Source organism: Clarias gariepinus, unplaced genomic scaffold (assembly GCF_024256425.1).
Source record: "Clarias gariepinus isolate MV-2021 ecotype Netherlands unplaced genomic scaffold, CGAR_prim_01v2 scaffold_29, whole genome shotgun sequence".
In the NCBI taxonomy this organism is placed as follows: domain Eukaryota; kingdom Metazoa; phylum Chordata; class Actinopteri; order Siluriformes; family Clariidae; genus Clarias; species Clarias gariepinus.
Window position 1 is genome coordinate 1,484,427 of NW_026520996.1, and position 19,069 is coordinate 1,503,495.

General features: G+C 42.2%; 11 non-coding genes across 11 annotated transcripts; 4 read left to right on the forward strand and 7 right to left on the reverse strand.

Annotated features, from left to right (window-relative positions):
- Nucleotides 1-532: 532 nt before the first annotated feature.
- On the reverse strand, nt 533-606 carry trnai-aau (transfer RNA isoleucine (anticodon AAU)). The gene has a single exon. It is a non-coding gene; the product is annotated as a tRNA-Ile (tRNA).
- A 3,358-nt stretch (nt 607-3,964) lies between these two features.
- trnai-aau (transfer RNA isoleucine (anticodon AAU)) lies at nt 3,965-4,038 on the reverse strand. Its single transcript has one exon. It is a non-coding gene; the product is annotated as a tRNA-Ile (tRNA).
- A 3,358-nt stretch (nt 4,039-7,396) lies between these two features.
- Nucleotides 7,397-7,470, reverse strand: trnai-aau (transfer RNA isoleucine (anticodon AAU)). The gene has a single exon. It is a non-coding gene; the product is annotated as a tRNA-Ile (tRNA).
- An 847-nt stretch (nt 7,471-8,317) lies between these two features.
- trnaa-agc (transfer RNA alanine (anticodon AGC)) lies at nt 8,318-8,390 on the forward strand. Its single transcript has one exon. It is a non-coding gene; the product is annotated as a tRNA-Ala (tRNA).
- A 2,215-nt stretch (nt 8,391-10,605) lies between these two features.
- Nucleotides 10,606-10,678, forward strand: trnaa-agc (transfer RNA alanine (anticodon AGC)). Its single transcript has one exon. It is a non-coding gene; the product is annotated as a tRNA-Ala (tRNA).
- Nucleotides 10,679-11,972: 1,294 nt separating this feature from the next.
- On the reverse strand, nt 11,973-12,046 carry trnai-aau (transfer RNA isoleucine (anticodon AAU)). Its single transcript has one exon. It is a non-coding gene; the product is annotated as a tRNA-Ile (tRNA).
- A 941-nt stretch (nt 12,047-12,987) lies between these two features.
- trnai-aau (transfer RNA isoleucine (anticodon AAU)) lies at nt 12,988-13,061 on the reverse strand. The gene has a single exon. It is a non-coding gene; the product is annotated as a tRNA-Ile (tRNA).
- An 846-nt stretch (nt 13,062-13,907) lies between these two features.
- trnaa-agc (transfer RNA alanine (anticodon AGC)) lies at nt 13,908-13,980 on the forward strand. Its single transcript has one exon. It is a non-coding gene; the product is annotated as a tRNA-Ala (tRNA).
- A 1,415-nt stretch (nt 13,981-15,395) lies between these two features.
- On the reverse strand, nt 15,396-15,469 carry trnai-aau (transfer RNA isoleucine (anticodon AAU)). Its single transcript has one exon. It is a non-coding gene; the product is annotated as a tRNA-Ile (tRNA).
- Nucleotides 15,470-17,788: 2,319 nt separating this feature from the next.
- Nucleotides 17,789-17,862, reverse strand: trnai-aau (transfer RNA isoleucine (anticodon AAU)). Its single transcript has one exon. It is a non-coding gene; the product is annotated as a tRNA-Ile (tRNA).
- An 847-nt stretch (nt 17,863-18,709) lies between these two features.
- On the forward strand, nt 18,710-18,782 carry trnaa-agc (transfer RNA alanine (anticodon AGC)). Its single transcript has one exon. It is a non-coding gene; the product is annotated as a tRNA-Ala (tRNA).
- The last annotated feature ends 287 nt before the right edge of the window (nt 18,783-19,069 follow it).

Here is a 19,069-nt window from a genome sequence, read left to right on the forward strand (position 1 = left end):
TTTTACAATTGGGGTGTCAAAACCCAAGCATCTGCTAGAATAGACCACTGTTAAGCAACCTTTAACCAACGGTTCTACCTCAACAACCAAACATCAAATTGCTGCAACTGAAGAGGGGGTTGAAGGGCATGCAGTTAGATGAGGTCATTTGTAGGACTCAAATTTGAGTGAACATGTAATCTTAGTCTTACACTTGAGTATGAAAGTTGCATGATCCGCTCTTGAAGAGCACTGTTAACCTTGTCTAATGCACTGCTTGTCTAATGCACAGAATAATAAAATTTACAACCCACTGAGCCAGCTGGTTAAGGGGAATTAGCTCAAGTGGTAGAGCGCTCGCTTAGCATGCGAGAGGTAGCGGGATAGATGCCCGCATTCTCCAGTGTGACCACACAGCCAGATGCTAGGTGCTGTCTATTGTTTCCAGCAGTGACTGGGTTATAGCCCTCCTCTTAGGGAGCAAAAACATGTTTTCAACTGCAGTTTAGGTCAGGAGCACCATCTTTCTTGCTAACATTGAAAACTGTGGCAATGGCCCATACGGGGATCGAACCCGCGACCTTGGCGTTATTAGCACCACGCTCTAACCAGCTGAGCTAACCGGCCAAGACAATGAACCCATGGTTTTTCTCAAATCACAAATTACCTAAGGAACATCACCTAGTCCTGCATTTTCACAAGGGGATCAAATGACCACCAATATTAACATAACTCGTCTATGAACTACACTAGAATTAATTGACCTTACTTGCTAGAGTAGTCCACTATTAAGCAACCTTTAACCAACTGTTCTACCTCAACAACCAAACATCTTGAACAAAAGCATTAAAAAATCCACCTTCTCATATTTTGACACACTGACATGAAAATTCCACAGTCAGTTCTAAAAGTGTGAGCCATTCTGTAAGCTCCTGAGCTTCCCTACTCTTTTGTTACAATTGGGGTGTCAAAACCCAAGCATCTGCTAGAATAGTCCACTATTAAGCAACCTTTAACCAACTGTTCTACCTCAACAACCAAACATTATGAACAAAAGCATTTAAAATTCCACCTTCTCATATTTTGACACACTGACATGAAAATTCCACAGTCAGTTCTAAAAGTGTGAACCATGCTGTAAGCTCCTGAGCCTCCCTCCTGTTTCTTTTACAATTGGGGTGTCAAAACCCAAGCATCTGCTAGAATAGACCACTTTTAGGCAACCTTTAACCAACGGTTCTACCTCAACAACCAAACATCAATTTGCTGCAACTGAAGAGGGGGTTGAAGGGCATGCAGTTAGATGAGGTCATTTTTAGGACTCAAATTTGAGTGAACATGTAATCTTAGTCTTACACTTGAGTATGAAAGTTGCATGATCCGCTCTTGAAGAGCACTGTTAACCTTGTCTAATGCACTGCTTGTCTAATGCACAGAATAAAAAATTTTACAACCCACTGAGCCAGTGTGCTAAGGGGAATTAGCTCAAGTGGTAGAGCGCTCGCTTAGCATGCGAGAGGTAGCGGGATTGATGCCCGCATTCTCCAGTGTGACCACACAGCCAGACGCTGGGTGCTGTCTATTGTTTCCAGCAGTGACTGGGTTATAGCCCTCCTCTTAGGGAGCAAAAACATGTTTTCAACTGCAGTTTAGGTCAGGAGCACCATCTTTCTTGCGAACATTGAAAACTGTGGCAATGGCCCATACAGGGATCAAATCCGCGACCTTGGCGTTATTAGCACCACGCTCTAACCAGCTGAGCTAACCGGCCAAGACAATGGACTGTTGGTTTTTCTCAGATCACAAATTACCTAAGGAACATCACCTAGTCCTGCATTTTCACAAGGGGATCAAATGACCACCAATATTAACATAACTAGTCTATGAACTACACTAGAAGTAATTGACCTTACTTGCTAGAGTAGTCCACTATTAAGCAACCTTTAACCAACTGTTCTACCTCAACAACCAAACATCTTGAACAAAAGCATTAAAAAATCCACCTTCTTATATTTTGACACACTGACATGAAAATTCCACAGTCAGTTCTAAAAGTGTGAGCCATTCTGTAAGCTCCTGAGCTTCCCTACTGTTTTGTTACAATTGGGGTGTTAAAACCCAAGCATCTGCTAGAATAGTCCACTATTAAGCAACCTTTAACCAACTGTTCTACCTCAACAACCAAACATCATGAACAAAAGCATTTAAAATTCCACCTTCTCATATTTTGACACACTGACATGAAAATTCCACAGTCAGTTCTAAAAGTGTGAACCATGCTGTAAGCTCCTGAGCCTCCCTCCTGTTTCTTTTACAATTGGGGTGTCAAAACCCAAGCATCTGCTAGAATAGACCACTGTTAAGCAACCTTTAACCAACGGTTTTACCTCAACAACCAAACATCAAATTGCTGCAACTGAAGAGGGGGTTGAAGGGCATGCAGTTAGATGAGGTCATTTGTAGGACTCAAATTTGAGTGAACATGTAATCTTAGTCTTACACTTGAGTATGAAAGTTGCATGATCCGCTCTTGAAGAGCACTGTTAACCTTGTCTAATGCACTGCTTGTCTAATGCACAGAATAAAAAATTTTACAACCCACTGAGCCAGTGTGCTAAGGGGAATTAGCTCAAGTGGTAGAGCGCTCGCTTAGCATGCGAGAGGTAGCGGGATAGATGCCCGCATTCTCCAGTGTGACCACACAGCCAGACGCTGGGTGCTGTCTATTGTTTCCAGCAGTGACTGGGTTATAGCCCTCCTCTTAGGGAGCAAAAACATGTTTTCAACTGCAGTTTAGGTCAGGAGCACCATCTTTCTTGCGAACATTGAAAACTGTGGCAATGGCCCATACAGGGATCAAATCCGCGACCTTGGCGTTATTAGCACCACGCTCTAACCAGCTGAGCTAACCGGCCAAGACAATGGACTGTTGGTTTTTCTCAGATCACAAATTACCTAAGGAACATCACCTAGTCCTGCATTTTCACAAGGGGATCAAATGACCACCAATATTAACATAACTAGTCTATGAACTACACTAGAAGTAATTGACCTTACTTGCTAGAGTAGTCCACTATTAAGCAACCTTTAACCAACTGTTCTACCTCAACAACCAAACATCTTGAACAAAAGCATTAAAAAATCCACCTTCTTATATTTTGACACACTGACATGAAAATTCCACAGTCAGTTCTAAAAGTGTGAGCCATTCTGTAAGCTCCTGAGCTTCCCTACTGTTTTGTTACAATTGGGGTGTTAAAACCCAAGCATCTGCTAGAATAGTCCACTATTAAGCAACCTTTAACCAACTGTTCTACCTCAACAACCAAACATCATGAACAAAAGCATTTAAAATTCCACCTTCTCATATTTTGACACACTGACATGAAAATTCCACAGTCAGTTCTAAAAGTGTGAACCATGCTGTAAGCTCCTGAGCCTCCCTCCTGTTTCTTTTACAATTGGGGTGTCAAAACCCAAGCATCTGCTAGAATAGACCACTGTTAAGCAACCTTTAACCAACGGTTCTACCTCAACAACCAAACATCAAATTGCTGCAACTGAAGAGGGGGTTGAAGGGCATGCAGTTAGATGAGGTCATTTGTAGGACTCAAATTTGAGTGAACATGTAATCTTAGTCTTACACTTGAGTATGAAAGTTGCATGATCCGCTCTTGAAGAGCACTGTTAACCTTGTCTAATGCACTGCTTGTCTAATGCACAGAATAATAAAATTTACAACCCACTGAGCCAGCTGGTTAAGGGGAATTAGCTCAAGTGGTAGAGCGCTCGCTTAGCATGCGAGAGGTAGCGGGATAGATGCCCGCATTCTCCAGTGTGACCACACAGCCAGATGCTAGGTGCTGTCTATTGTTTCCAGCAGTGACTGGGTTATAGCCCTCCTCTTAGGGAGCAAAAACATGTTTTCAACTGCAGTTTAGGTCAGGAGCACCATCTTTCTTGCTAACATTGAAAACTGTGGCAATGGCCCATACGGGGATCGAACCCGCGACCTTGGCGTTATTAGCACCACGCTCTAACCAGCTGAGCTAACCGGCCAAGACAATGAACCCATGGTTTTTCTCAAATCACAAATTACCTAAGGAACATCACCTAGTCCTGCATTTTCACAAGGGGATCAAATGACCACCAATATTAACATAACTCGTCTATGAACTACACTAGAATTAATTGACCTTACTTGCTAGAGTAGTCCACTATTAAGCAACCTTTAACCAACTGTTCTACCTCAACAACCAAACATCTTGAACAAAAGCATTAAAAAATCCACCTTCTCATATTTTGACACACTGACATGAAAATTCCACAGTCAGTTCTAAAAGTGTGAGCCATTCTGTAAGCTCCTGAGCTTCCCTACTCTTTTGTTACAATTGGGGTGTCAAAACCCAAGCATCTGCTAGAATAGTCCACTATTAAGCAACCTTTAACCAACTGTTCTACCTCAACAACCAAACATTATGAACAAAAGCATTTAAAATTCCACCTTCTCATATTTTGACACACTGACATGAAAATTCCACAGTCAGTTCTAAAAGTGTGAACCATGCTGTAAGCTCCTGAGCCTCCCTCCTGTTTCTTTTACAATTGGGGTGTCAAAACCCAAGCATCTGCTAGAATAGACCACTTTTAGGCAACCTTTAACCAACGGTTCTACCTCAACAACCAAACATCAATTTGCTGCAACTGAAGAGGGGGTTGAAGGGCATGCAGTTAGATGAGGTCATTTTTAGGACTCAAATTTGAGTGAACATGTAATCTTAGTCTTACACTTGAGTATGAAAGTTGCATGATCCGCTCTTGAAGAGCACTGTTAACCTTGTCTAATGCACTGCTTGTCTAATGCACAGAATAAAAAATTTTACAACCCACTGAGCCAGTGTGCTAAGGGGAATTAGCTCAAGTGGTAGAGCGCTCGCTTAGCATGCGAGAGGTAGCGGGATTGATGCCCGCATTCTCCAGTGTGACCACACAGCCAGACGCTGGGTGCTGTCTATTGTTTCCAGCAGTGACTGGGTTATAGCCCTCCTCTTAGGGAGCAAAAACATGTTTTCAACTGCAGTTTAGGTCAGGAGCACCATCTTTCTTGCGAACATTGAAAACTGTGGCAATGGCCCATACAGGGATCAAATCCGCGACCTTGGCGTTATTAGCACCACGCTCTAACCAGCTGAGCTAACCGGCCAAGACAATGGACTGTTGGTTTTTCTCAGATCACAAATTACCTAAGGAACATCACCTAGTCCTGCATCTTCACAAGGGGATCAAATGACCACCAATATTAACATAACTAGTCTATGAACTACACTAGAAGTAATTGACCTTACTTGCTAGAGTAGTCCACTATTAAGCAACCTTTAACCAACTGTTCTACCTCAACAACCAAACATCTTGAACAAAAGCATTAAAAAATCCACCTTCTTATATTTTGACACACTGACATGAAAATTCCACAGTCAGTTCTAAAAGTGTGAGCCATTCTGTAAGCTCCTGAGCTTCCCTACTGTTTTGTTACAATTGGGGTGTTAAAACCCAAGCATCTGCTAGAATAGTCCACTATTAAGCAACCTTTAACCAACTGTTCTACCTCAACAACCAAACATCATGAACAAAAGCATTTAAAATTCCACCTTCTCATATTTTGACACACTGACATGAAAATTCCACAGTCAGTTCTAAAAGTGTGAACCATGCTGTAAGCTCCTGAGCCTCCCTCCTGTTTCTTTTACAATTGGGGTGTCAAAACCCAAGCATCTGCTAGAATAGACCACTGTTAAGCAACCTTTAACCAACGGTTTTACCTCAACAACCAAACATCAAATTGCTGCAACTGAAGAGGGGGTTGAAGGGCATGCAGTTAGATGAGGTCATTTGTAGGACTCAAATTTGAGTGAACATGTAATCTTAGTCTTACACTTGAGTATGAAAGTTGCATGATCCGCTCTTGAAGAGCACTGTTAACCTTGTCTAATGCACTGCTTGTCTAATGCACAGAATAAAAAATTTTACAACCCACTGAGCCAGTGTGCTAAGGGGAATTAGCTCAAGTGGTAGAGCGCTCGCTTAGCATGCGAGAGGTAGCGGGATAGATGCCCGCATTCTCCAGTGTGACCACACAGCCAGACGCTGGGTGCTGTCTATTGTTTCCAGCAGTGACTGGGTTATAGCCCTCCTCTTAGGGAGCAAAAACATGTTTTCAACTGCAGTTTAGGTCAGGAGCACCATCTTTCTTGCGAACATTGAAAACTGTGGCAATGGCCCATACAGGGATCAAATCCGCGACCTTGGCGTTATTAGCACCACGCTCTAACCAGCTGAGCTAACCGGCCAAGACAATGGACTGTTGGTTTTTCTCAGATCACAAATTACCTAAGGAACATCACCTAGTCCTGCATTTTCACAAGGGGATCAAATGACCACCAATATTAACATAACTAGTCTATGAACTACACTAGAAGTAATTGACCTTACTTGCTAGAGTAGTCCACTATTAAGCAACCTTTAACCAACTGTTCTACCTCAACAACCAAACATCTTGAACAAAAGCATTAAAAAATCCACCTTCTTATATTTTGACACACTGACATGAAAATTCCACAGTCAGTTCTAAAAGTGTGAGCCATTCTGTAAGCTCCTGAGCTTCCCTACTGTTTTGTTACAATTGGGGTGTTAAAACCCAAGCATCTGCTAGAATAGTCCACTATTAAGCAACCTTTAACCAACTGTTCTACCTCAACAACCAAACATCATGAACAAAAGCATTTAAAATTCCACCTTCTCATATTTTGACACACTGACATGAAAATTCCACAGTCAGTTCTAAAAGTGTGAACCATGCTGTAAGCTCCTGAGCCTCCCTCCTGTTTCTTTTACAATTGGGGTGTCAAAACCCAAGCATCTGCTAGAATAGACCACTGTTAAGCAACCTTTAACCAACGGTTCTACCTCAACAACCAAACATCAAATTGCTGCAACTGAAGAGGGGGTTGAAGGGCATGCAGTTAGATGAGGTCATTTGTAGGACTCAAATTTGAGTGAACATGTAATCTTAGTCTTACACTTGAGTATGAAAGTTGCATGATCCGCTCTTGAAGAGCACTGTTAACCTTGTCTAATGCACTGCTTGTCTAATGCACAGAATAATAAAATTTACAACCCACTGAGCCAGCTGGTTAAGGGGAATTAGCTCAAGTGGTAGAGCGCTCGCTTAGCATGCGAGAGGTAGCGGGATAGATGCCCGCATTCTCCAGTGTGACCACACAGCCAGATGCTAGGTGCTGTCTATTGTTTCCAGCAGTGACTGGGTTATAGCCCTCCTCTTAGGGAGCAAAAACATGTTTTCAACTGCAGTTTAGGTGAGGAGCACCATCTTTCTTGCTAACATTGAAAACTGTGGCAATGGCCCATACGGGGATCGAACCCGCGACCTTGGCGTTATTAGCACCACGCTCTAACCAGCTGAGCTAACCGGCCAAGACAATGAACCCATGGTTTTTCTCAAATCACAAATTACCTAAGGAACATCACCTAGTCCTGCATTTTCACAAGGGGATCAAATGACCACCAATATTAACATAACTCGTCTATGAACTACACTAGAATTAATTGACCTTACTTGCTAGAGTAGTCCACTATTAAGCAACCTTTAACCAACTGTTCTACCTCAACAACCAAACATCTTGAACAAAAGCATTAAAAAATCCACCTTCTCATATTTTGACACACTGACATGAAAATTCCACAGTCAGTTCTAAAAGTGTGAGCCATTCTGTAAGCTCCTGAGCTTCCCTACTCTTTTGTTACAATTGGGGTGTCAAAACCCAAGCATCTGCTAGAATAGTCCACTATTAAGCAACCTTTAACCAACTGTTCTACCTCAACAACCAAACATTATGAACAAAAGCATTTAAAATTCCACCTTCTCATATTTTGACACACTGACATGAAAATTCCACAGTCAGTTCTAAAAGTGTGAACCATGCTGTAAGCTCCTGAGCCTCCCTCCTGTTTCTTTTACAATTGGGGTGTCAAAACCCAAGCATCTGCTAGAATAGACCACTGTTAAGCAACCTTTAACCAACGGTTCTACCTCAACAACCAAACATCAAATTGCTGCAACTGAAGAGGGGGTTGAAGGGCATGCAGTTAGATGAGGTCATTTGTAGGACTCAAATTTGAGTGAACATGTAATCTTAGTCTTACACTTGAGTACGAAAGTTGCATGATCCGCTCTTGAAGAGCACTGTTAACCTTGTCTAATGCACTGCTTCTCTAATGCACAGAATAAAAAATTTTACAACCCACTGAGCCAGTGTGCTAAGGGGAATTAGCTCAAGTGGTAGAGCGCTCGCTTAGCATGCGAGAGGTAGCGGGATCGATGCCCGCATTCTCCAGTGTGACCACACAGCCAGACGCTGGGTGCTGTCTATTGTTTCCAGCAGTGACTGGGTTATAGCCCTCCTCTTAGGGAGCAAAAACATGTTTTCAACTGCAGTTTAGGTCAGGAGCATCATCTTTCTTGCTAACATTGAAAACTGTGGTAATGGCCCGTACGGGGATCGAACCCGCGATCTTGGCGTTATTAGCATCACGCTCTAACCAGCTGAGCTAACCGGCCAAGACAATGAACCCATGGTTTTTCTCAAATCACAAATTACCTAAGGAACATCACCTAGTCCTGCATTTTCACAAGGGGATCAAATGACCACCAATATTAACATAACTCGTCTATGAACTACACTAGAATTAATTGACCTTACTTGCTAGAGTAGTCCACTATTAAGCAACCTTTAACCAACTGTTCTACCTCAACAACCAAACATCTTGAACAAAAGCATTAAAAAATCCACCTTCTCATATTTTGACACACTGACATGAAAATTCCACAGTCAGTTCTAAAAGTGTGAGCCATTCTGTAAGCTCCTGAGCTTCCCTACTCTTTTGTTACAATTGGGGTGTCAAAACCCAAGCATCTGCTAGAATAGTCCACTATTAAGCAACCTTTAACCAACTGTTCTACCTCAACAACCAAACATTATGAACAGAAGCATTTAAAATTCCACCTTCTCATATTTTGACACACTGACATGAAAATTCCACAGTCAGTTCTAAAAGTGTGAACCATGCTGTAAGCTCCTGAGCCTCCCTCCTGTTTCTTTTACAATTGGGGTGTCAAAACCCAAGCATCTGCTAGAATAGACCACTTTTAGGCAACCTTTAACCAACGGTTCTACCTCAACAACCAAACATCAATTTGCTGCAACTGAAGAGGGGGTTGAAGGGCATGCAGTTAGATGAGGTCATTTTTAGGACTCAAATTTGAGTGAACATGTAATCTTAGTCTTACACTTGAGTATGAAAGTTGCATGATCCGCTCTTGAAGAGCACTGTTAACCTTGTCTAATGCACTGCTTGTCTAATGCACAGAATAAAAAATTTTACAACCCACTGAGCCAGTGTGCTAAGGGGAATTAGCTCAAGTGGTAGAGCGCTCGCTTAGCATGCGAGAGGTAGCGGGATTGATGCCCGCATTCTCCAGTGTGACCACACAGCCAGACGCTGGGTGCTGTCTATTGTTTCCAGCAGTGACTGGGTTATAGCCCTCCTCTTAGGGAGCAAAAACATGTTTTCAACTGCAGTTTAGGTCAGGAGCACCATCTTTCTTGCGAACATTGAAAACTGTGGCAATGGCCCATACAGGGATCAAATCCGCGACCTTGGCGTTATTAGCACCACGCTCTAACCAGCTGAGCTAACCGGCCAAGACAATGGACTGTTGGTTTTTCTCAGATCACAAATTACCTAAGGAACATCACCTAGTCCTGCATTTTCACAAGGGGATCAAATGACCACCAATATTAACATAACTAGTCTATGAACTACACTAGAAGTAATTGACCTTACTTGCTAGAGTAGTCCACTATTAAGCAACCTTTAACCAACTGTTCTACCTCAACAACCAAACATCTTGAACAAAAGCATTAAAAAATCCACCTTCTTATATTTTGACACACTGACATGAAAATTCCACAGTCAGTTCTAAAAGTGTGAGCCATTCTGTAAGCTCCTGAGCTTCCCTACTGTTTTGTTACAATTGGGGTGTTAAAACCCAAGCATCTGCTAGAATAGTCCACTATTAAGCAACCTTTAACCAACTGTTCTACCTCAACAACCAAAGATCATGAACAAAAGCATTTAAAATTCCACCTTCTCATATTTTGACACACTGACATGAAAATTCCACAGTCAGTTCTAAAAGTGTGAACCATGCTGTAAGCTCCTGAGCCTCCCTCCTGTTTCTTTTACAATTGGGGTGTCAAAACCCAAGCATCTGCTAGAATAGACCACTGTTAAGCAACCTTTAACCAACGGTTTTACCTCAACAACCAAACATCAAATTGCTGCAACTGAAGAGGGGGTTGAAGGGCATGCAGTTAGATGAGGTCATTTGTAGGACTCAAATTTGAGTGAACATGTAATCTTAGTCTTACACTTGAGTATGAAAGTTGCATGATCCGCTCTTGAAGAGCACTGTTAACCTTGTCTAATGCACTGCTTGTCTAATGCACAGAATAAAAAATTTTACAACCCACTGAGCCAGTGTGCTAAGGGGAATTAGCTCAAGTGGTAGAGCGCTCGCTTAGCATGCGAGAGGTAGCGGGATCGATGCCCGCATTCTCCAGTGTGACCACACAGCCAGACGCTGGGTGCTGTCTATTGTTTCCAGCAGTGACTGGGTTATAGCCCTCCTCTTAGGGAGCAAAAACATGTTTTCAACTGCAGTTTAGGTCAGGAGCACCATCTTTCTTGCGAACATTGAAAACTGTGGCAATGGCCCATACAGGGATCAAATCCGCGACCTTGGCGTTATTAGCACCACGCTCTAACCAGCTGAGCTAACCGGCCAAGACAATGGACTGTTGGTTTTTCTCAGATCACAAATTACCTAAGGAACATCACCTAGTCCTGCATTTTCACAAGGGGATCAAATGACCACCAATATTAACATAACTAGTCTATGAACTACACTAGAAGTAATTGACCTTACTTGCTAGAGTAGTCCACTATTAAGCAACCTTTAACCAACTGTTCTACCTCAACAACCAAACATCTTGAACAAAAGCATTAAAAAATCCACCTTCTTATATTTTGACACACTGACATGAAAATTCCACAGTCAGTTCTAAAAGTGTGAGCCATTCTGTAAGCTCCTGAGCTTCCCTACTGTTTTGTTACAATTGGGGTGTTAAAACCCAAGCATCTGCTAGAATAGTCCACTATTAAGCAACCTTTAACCAACTGTTCTACCTCAACAACCAAACATCATGAACAAAAGCATTTAAAATTCCACCTTCTCATATTTTGACACACTGACATGAAAATTCCACAGTCAGTTCTAAAAGTGTGAACCATGCTGTAAGCTCCTGAGCCTCCCTCCTGTTTCTTTTACAATTGGGGTGTCAAAACCCAAGCATCTGCTAGAATAGACCACTGTTAAGCAACCTTTAACCAACGGTTCTACCTCAACAACCAAACATCAAATTGCTGCAACTGAAGAGGGGGTTGAAGGGCATGCAGTTAGATGAGGTCATTTGTAGGACTCAAATTTGAGTGAACATGTAATCTTAGTCTTACACTTGAGTATGAAAGTTGCATGATCCGCTCTTGAAGAGCACTGTTAACCTTGTCTAATGCACTGCTTGTCTAATGCACAGAATAATAAAATTTACAACCCACTGAGCCAGCTGGTTAAGGGGAATTAGCTCAAGTGGTAGAGCGCTCGCTTAGCATGCGAGAGGTAGCGGGATAGATGCCCGCATTCTCCAGTGTGACCACACAGCCAGATGCTAGGTGCTGTCTATTGTTTCCAGCAGTGACTGGGTTATAGCCCTCCTCTTAGGGAGCAAAAACATGTTTTCAACTGCAGTTTAGGTCAGGAGCACCATCTTTCTTGCTAACATTGAAAACTGTGGCAATGGCCCATACGGGGATCGAACCCGCGACCTTGGCGTTATTAGCACCACGCTCTAACCAGCTGAGCTAACCGGCCAAGACAATGAACCCATGGTTTTTCTCAAATCACAAATTACCTAAGGAACATCACCTAGTCCTGCATTTTCACAAGGGGATCAAATGACCACCAATATTAACATAACTCGTCTATGAACTACACTAGAAGTAATTGACCTTACTTGCTAGAGTAGTCCACTATTACGCAACCTTTAACCAAATGTTCTACCTCAACAACCAAACATCTTGAACAAAAGCATTTAAAATTCCACCTTCTCATATTTTGACACACTGACATGAAAATTCCACAGTCAGTTCTAAAAGTGTGAGCCATTCTGTAAGCTCCTGAGCTTCCCTACTGTTTTGTTACAATTGGGGTGTCAAAACCCAAGCATCTGCTAGAATAGTCCACTATTAAGCAACCTTTAACCAACTGTTCTACCTCAACAACCAAACATTATGAACAAAAGCATTTAAAATTCCACCTTCTCCTTTTTTTGACACACTGACATGAAAATTCCACAGTCAGTTCTAAAAGTGTGAACCATGCTGTAAGCTCCTGAGCCTCCCTCCTGTTTCTTTTACAATTGGGGTGTCAAAACCCAAGCATCTGCTAGAATAGACCACTGTTAAGCAACCTTTAACCAACGGTTCTACCTCAACAACCAAACATCAAATTGCTGCAACTGAAGAGGGGGTTGAAGGGCATGCAGTTAGATGAGGTCATTTGTAGGACTCAAATTTGAGTGAACATGTAATCTTAGTCTTACACTTGAGTATGAAAGTTCCATGATCCGCTCTTGAAGAGCACTGTTAACCTTGTCTAATGCACTGCTTGTCTAATGCAAGAATGCTGGTGCTGTCTATTGTTTCCAGCAGTGACTGGGTTATAGCCCTCCTCTTTGGGAGCAAAAACATATTTTCAACTGCAGTTTAGGTCAGGAGCACCATCTTTCTTGCTAACATTTTAAACTGTGGCAATGGCCCGTACGGGGATCGAACCCGCGACCTTGGCGTTATTAGCACCACGCTCTGACCAGCTGAGCTAACCGGCCAAGACAATGGACCCTTGGTTTTTCTCAAATCACAAATTACCTAAGGAACATCACCTAGTCCTGCATTTTCACAAGGGGATCATATGACCACCAATATTAACATAACTAGTCTATGAACTACACTAGAAGTAATTGACCTTACTTGCTAGAGTAGTCCACTATTATGCAACCTTTAACCAACTGTTCTACCTCAACAACCAAACATCTTGAACAAAAGCATTAAAAAATCCACCTTCTCATATTTTGACACACTGACATGAAAATTCCACAGTCGGTTCTAAAAGTTTGAGCCATTCTGTAAGCTCCTGAGCTTCCCTACTGTTTTGTTACAATTGGGGTGTCAAAACCCAAGCATCTGCTAGAATAGTCCACTATTAAGCAACCTTTAACCAACTGTTCTACCTCAACAACCAAACATTATGAACAAAAGCATTTAAAAATCCACCTTCTCATATTTTGACACACTGACATGAAAATTCCACAGTCAGTTCTAAAAGTGTGAACCATGCTGCAAGCTCCTGAGCCTCCCTCCTGTTTCTTTTACAATTGAGGTGTCAAAACCCAAGCATCTGCTAGAATAGACCACTGTTAAGCAACCTTTAACCAACGGTTCTACCTCAACAACCAAACATCAAATTGCTGCAACTGAAGAGGGGGTTGAAGGGCATGCAGTTAGATGAGGTCATTTGTAGGACTCAAATTTAAGTGAACATGTAATCTTAGTCTTACACTTGAGTATGAAATTGCATGATCCGCTCTTGAAGAGCACTGTTAACCTTGTCTAATGCACTGCTTGTCTAATGCACAGAATAAAAATTTTTACAACCCACTAAGACAGTGTGCTAAGGGGAATTAGCTCAAGTGGTAGAGCGCTCGCTTAGCATGCGAGAGGTAGCGGGATCGATGCCCGCATTCTCCAGTGTGACCGCACAGCCAGACGCTGGGTGCTGTCTATTTTTTCCAGCAGTGACTGGGTTATAGCCCTCCTCTTAGGGAGCAAAAACATTTTTTCAACTGCAGTTTAGGTCAGGAGTACCATCTTTCTTGCTAACATTGAAAACTGTGGCAACGGCCCATACGGGGATCGAACCCGCAACCTTAGCGTTATTAGCACCACGCGCTAACCAGCTGAGCTAACCGGCCAAGACAATGGACTGTTGGTTTTTCTCAGATCACAAATTACCTAAGGAACATCACCTAGTCCTGCATTTTCACAAGGGGATCAAATGACCACCAATATTAACATAACTAGTCTATGAACTACACTAGAAGTAATTGACCTTACTTGCTAGAGTAGTCCACTATTAAGCAACCTTTAACCAACTGTTCTACCTCAACAACCAAACATCTTGAACAAAAGCATTAAAAAATCCACCTTCTCATATTTTGACACACTGACATGAAAATTCCACAGTCAGTTCTAAAAGTGTGAGCCATGCTGTAAGCTCCTGAGCTTACCTACTGTTGCTGTTACAATTGGGGTGTTAAAACCCAAGCATCTGCTAGAATAGTACACTAGAAGTAATTGACCTTACTTGCTAGAGTAGTCCACTATTAAGCAACCTTTAACCAAATGTTCTACCTCAACAACCAAACATCTTGAACAAAAGCATTTAAAATTCCACCTTCTCATATTTTGACACACTGACATGAAAATTCCACAGTCAGTTCTAAAAGTGTGAGCCATTCTGTAAGCTCCTGAGCTTCCCTACTGTTTTGTTACAATTGGGGTGTCAAAACCCAAGCATCTGCTAGAATAGTCCACTATTAAGCAACCTTTAACCAACTGTTCTACCTCAACAACCAAACATTATGAACAAAAGCATTTAAAATTCCACCTTTTCCTTTTTTTGACACACTGACATGAAAATTCCACAGTCAGTTCTAAAAGTGTGAACCATGCTGTAAGCTCCTGAGCCTCCCTCCTGTTTCTTTTACAATTGGGGTGTCAAAACCCAAGCATCTGCTAGAATAGACCACTGTTAAGCAACCTTTAACCAACGGTTCTACCTCAACAACCAAACATCAAATTGCTGCAACTGAAGAGGGGGTTGAAGGGCATGCAGTTAGATGAGGTCATTTGTAGGACTCAAATTTGAGTGAACATGTAATCTTAGTCTTACACTTGAGTATGAAAGTTCCATGATCCGCTCTTGAAGAGCACTGTTAACCTTGTCTAATGCACTGCTTGTCTAATGCAAGAATGCTGGTGCTGTCTATTGTTTCCAGCAGTGACTGGGTTATAGCCCTCCTCTTTGGGAGCAAAAACATATTTTCAACTGCAGTTTAGGTCAGGAGCACCATCTTTCTTGCTAACATTTTAAACTGTGGCAATGGCCCGTACGGGGATCGAACCCGCGACCTTGGCGTTATTAGCACCACGCTCTGACCAGCTGAGCTAACCGGCCAAGACAATGGACCCTTGGTTTTTCTCAAATCACAAATTACCTAAGGAACATCACCTAGTCCTGCATTTTCACAAGGGGATCATATGACCACCAATATTAACATAACTAGTCTATGAACTACACTAGAAGTAATTGACCTTACTTGCTAGAGTAGTCCACTATTAAGCAACCTTTAACCAACTGTTCTACCTCAACAACCAAACATCTTGAACAAAAGCATTAAAAAATCCACCTTCTCATATTTTGACACACTGACATGAAAATTCCACAGTCGGTTCTAAAAGTTTGAGCCATTCTGTAAGCTCCTGAGCTTCCCTACTGTTTTGTTACAATTGGGGTGTCAAAACCCAAGCATCTGCTAGAATAGTCCAATATTAAGCAACCTTTAACCAACTGTTCTACCTCAACAACCAAACATTATGAACAAAAGCATTTAAAAATCCACCTTCTCATATTTTGACACACTGACATGAAAATTCCACAGTCAGTTCTAAAAGTGTGAACCATGCTGCAAGCTCCTGAGCCTCCCTCCTGTTTCTTTTACAATTGAGGTGTCAAAACCCAAGCATCTGCTAGAATAGACCACTGTTAAGCAACCTTTAACCAACGGTTCTACCTCAACAACCAAACATCAAATTGCTGCAACTGAAAAGGGGGTTGAAGGGCATGCAGTTAGATGAGGTCATTTGTAGGACTCAAATTCGAGTGAACATGTAATCTTAGTCTTACACTTGAGTATGAAAGTTGCATGATCCGCTCTTGAAGAGCACTGTTAACCTTGTCTAATGCACTGCTTGTCTAATGCACAGAATAAAAAATTTTACAACCCACTGAGCCAGCGTGCTAAGGGGAATTAGCTCAAGTGGTAGAGCGCTCGCTTAGCATGCAAGAGGTAGAGGGATCGATGCCCGCATTCTCCAGTGTGACCACACAGCCAGACGCTGGGTGCTGTCTATTGTTTCCAGCAGTGACTGGGTTATAGCCCTCCTCTTAGGGAGCAAAAACATGTTTTCAACTGCAGTTTAGGTCAGGAGTACCATCTTTCTTGCTAACATTGAAAACTGTGGCAACGGCCCGTACGGGGATCGAACCCGCAACCTTAGCGTTATTAGCACCACGCGCTAACCAGCTGAGCTAACCGGCCAAGACAATGGACTGTTGGATTTTCTCAGATCACAAATTACCTAAGGAACATCACCTAGTCCTGCATTTTCACAAGGGGATCAAATGACCACCAATATTAACATAACTAGTCTATGAACTACACTAGAAGTAATTGACCTTACTTGCTAGAGTAGTCCACTATTAAGCAACCTTTAACCAACTGTTCTACCTCAACAACCAAACATCTTGAACAAAAGCATTAAAAAATCCACCTTCTCATATTTTGACACACTGACATGAAAATTCCACAGTCAGTTCTAAAAGTGTGAGCCATGCTGTAATCTCCTGAGCTTACCTACTGTTGCTGTTACAATTGGGGTGTTAAAACCCAAGCATCTGCTAGAATAGTACACTAGAAGTAATTGACCTTACTTGCTAGAGTAGTCCACTATTAAGCAACCTTTAACCAAATGTTCTACCTCAACAACCAAACATCTTGAACAAAAGCATTTAAAATTCCACCTTCTCATATTTTGACACACTGACATGAAAATTCCACAGTCAGTTCTAAAAGTGTGAGCCATTCTGTAAGCTCCTGAGCTTCCCTACTGTTTTGTTACAATTGGGGTGTCAAAACCCAAGCATCTGCTAGAATAGTCCACTATTAAGCAACCTTTAACCAACTGTTCTACCTCAACAACCAAACATTATGAACAAAAGCATTTAAAATTCCACCTTCTCCTTTTTTTGACACACTGACATGAAAATTCCACAGTCAGTTCTAAAAGTGTGAACCATGCTGTAAGCTCCTGAGCCTCCCTCCTGTTTCTTTTACAATTGGGGTGTCAAAACCCAAGCATCTGCTAGAATAGACCACTGTTAAGCAACCTTTAACCAACGGTTCTACCTCAACAACCAAACATCAAATTGCTGCAACTGAAGAGGGGGTTGAAGGGCATGCAGTTAGATGAGGTCATTTGTAGGACTCAAATTTGAGTGAACATGTAATCTTAGTCTTACACTTGAGTATGAAAGTTCCATGATCCGCTCTTGAAGAGCACTGTTAACCTTGTCTAATGCAAGAATGCTGGTGCTGTCCATTGTTTCCAGCAGTGACTGGGTTATAGCCCTCCTCTTTGGGAGCAAAAACATATTTTCAACTGCAGTTTAGGTCAGGAGCACCATCTTTCTTGCTAACATTTTAAACTGTGGCAATGGCCCGTACGGGGATCGAACCCGCGACCTTGGCGTTATTAGCACCACGCTTTAACCAGCTGAGCTAACCGGCCAAGACAATGGACCCTTGGTTTTTCTCAAATCACAAATTACCTAAGGAACATCACCTAGTCCTGCATTTTCACAAGGGGATCATATGACCACCAATATTAACATAACTAGTCTATGAACTACACTAGAAGTAATTGACCTAACTTGCTAGAGTAGTCCACTATTAAGCAACCTTTAACCAACTGTTCTACCTCAACAACCAAACATCTAGAACAAAAGCATTAAAAAATCCACCTTCTCATATTTTGACACACTGACATGAAAATTCCACAGTCGGTTCTAAAAGTTTGAGCCATTCTGTAAGCTCCTGAGCTTCCCTACTGTTTTGTTACAATTGGGGTGTCAAAACCCAAGCATCTGCTAGAATAGTCCACTATTAAGCAACCTTTAACCAACTGTTCTACCTCAACAACCAAACATTATGAACAAAAGCATTTAAAAATCCACCTTCTCATATTTTGACACACTGACATGAAAATTCCACAGTCAGTTCTAAAAGTGTGAACCATGCTGCAAGCTCCTGAGCCTCCCTCCTGTTTCTTTTACAATTGAGGTGTCAAAACCCAAGCATCTGCTAGAATAGACCACTGTTAAGCAACCTTTAACCAACGGTTCTACCTCAACAACCAAACATCAAATTGCTGCAACTGAAGAGGGGGTTGAAGGGCATGCAGTTAGATGAGGTCATTTGTAGGACTCAAATTTAAGTGAACATGTAATCTTAGTCTTACACTTGAGTATGAAAGTTGCATGATCCGCTCTTGAAGAGCACTGTTAACCTTGTCTAATGCACTGCTTGTCTAATGCACAGAATAAAAATTTTTACAACCCACTGAGCCAGCATGCTAAGGGGAATTAGCTCAAGTGGTAGAGCGCTCGCTTAGCATGCGAGAGGTAGCGGGATCGATGCCCGCATTCTCCAGTGTGACCGCACAGCCAGACGCTGGGTGCTGTCTATTGTTTCCAGCAGTGACTGGGTTATAGCCCTCCTCTTAGGGAGCAAAAACATGTTTTCAACTGCAGTTTAGGTCAGGAGTACCATCTTTCTTGCTAACATTGAAAACTGTGGCAACGGCCCGTACGGGGATCGAACCCGCAACCTTAGCGTTATTAGCACCACGCGCTAACCAGCTGAGCTAACCGGCCAAGACAATGGACTGTTGGTTTTTCTCAGATCACAAATTACCTAAGGAACATCACCTAGTCCTG